Raw genomic sequence first — 1692 nt, forward strand, 5'->3', positions numbered from 1 at the left:
TGAGCCCCCTGACCCCCCCTCAACCCTCCCTTGGCTGCCCTGCCCACCCAGCTCAGGCCCCTTAAGTAACCCATCCCCCTGAGAATAACCCCGCAGTCACTGCTACTTCAGTGACCTGGGGGGGTGTTGTGCAGAGCCTTTCATGCAACCTAGGGCAGCAGGAATTCCCCCCCCCCTCCCCTGCTGGGTAGGAGTGCTGAGTCTGGGGGGTTTCTCTTTTTTTTTCTTAAAGGGCCACAGCCGTGGGGGGGCAGCCATGGGGGGGCTGGGATGGGGGGTTTGGGGGGCTTGTGCAGAGCCCCCCACACAGCATAGGGCAGTGGGGGGCAGCAGGGATCTCTTCCCCACCCAGCAGCACCTGATGAGTTGGGGCTTTCTATATCTCCAGTGCTGGGAGCTGACGTGGGTGGGGTAGCCATTGCCAGCCTGGAAGAGCGGGTGGGAGATGGGCCTGGCTGATTCGGAGTTTCGGATATTTCGCAGCAGCTGAATCTCAGATTTGGCTGAATAGAATTGGGACAGTGATTCAAATCACTGAACCAAATCACTGTCCCCAGAATTAGCAGAAGCCAAAGCCAAAGCCAAAGCCAATAGGCCTAATATTTCCCTCTTGTTCTATTCATGCAACTCATGCTAATTATAATTGGATAAGTGAAATATTCTGCTTAATGAGACTGGGGAAGTTTTTGTTCCAATACCTGTGACTCACCTACAAGAAATGTAACAAACACACAGTGGAGGATAAGGCACTAAATCTTCATAGTCAGTGATCTACTGCATGGCACATGTCAAATGCAATTTGTCTTCATGCCAATGGATAATGCCTTCATACAATAGGAAGTTACATTTAAGCAAAATTTGTCCTAGCAATTACTTACCATTTAATCTTTATTCCAAATACAGATCTTTCAGACTAACAGAGCTCAGTTCTGAGAGCAATTCAAAGAAACAATTTGATCCTCTCCCCTGGCCTGTGGAGCAGCTAACCTAATGCTTCTAGGGTCTTTGTTCACAGGATATTACTAACTTAAAGGGACAAGCCAGTGGTGTATGCTGGAAGCTAGTATTCTGAGGGCATTTTACATTTTTATGAACCCACTGGATTATATCTATCTGAAGTCATTAATAGCCTCCAAGATGATGTTATCAACATGAACTGTTAAGACACAATATTTTTTAAATAGAAATACAAAGCAGTCTCTTAAAGAGAAACAAAGGATTCAGACAGAAATGACATTAGTTGCATGATCAGCCCCTTGAAAAACCTCTAAAGCCATGCTGAAACAGAAGAGCATGGCTGCAGAGCCCTCCGATCATGTGACAAATTAACCCTTATTATATAGTTTCATAGTTGGTAGGGTCGGAAGGGACCTAAGCAGATCATCTAGTCCAACCGTCTGCCATGAGCGGAAAAGGATGCTGGGGTCAGATGACCCCACCTAGGTGGGTGTCTAGCTTCTTTTTGAAGACCCCGAGGGCAAGGGCAAGCACCACTTCCCTTGGAAGTAGGTTCCAGCTCCTAGCCACCCTGACAGTGAAGTAGTGCCTCCTGATATCTAGCCTGAATCTCCTCTCAGTCAACTTATTGCTGTTGTTCCTTGTTACCCCCGGTAGTGCTTGGGGGAACAGGGACTCTCCCAATGCCTGCTGGTCCCTTTTGGCAAGTTTATAGGCAGCCACCAGATCCCCTCT

Source organism: Gavialis gangeticus, unplaced genomic scaffold (genome assembly GCF_001723915.1).
Source record: "Gavialis gangeticus isolate Ggan-Ray unplaced genomic scaffold, GavGan_comp1, whole genome shotgun sequence".
Lineage (NCBI taxonomy): Eukaryota > Metazoa > Chordata > Crocodylia > Gavialidae > Gavialis > Gavialis gangeticus.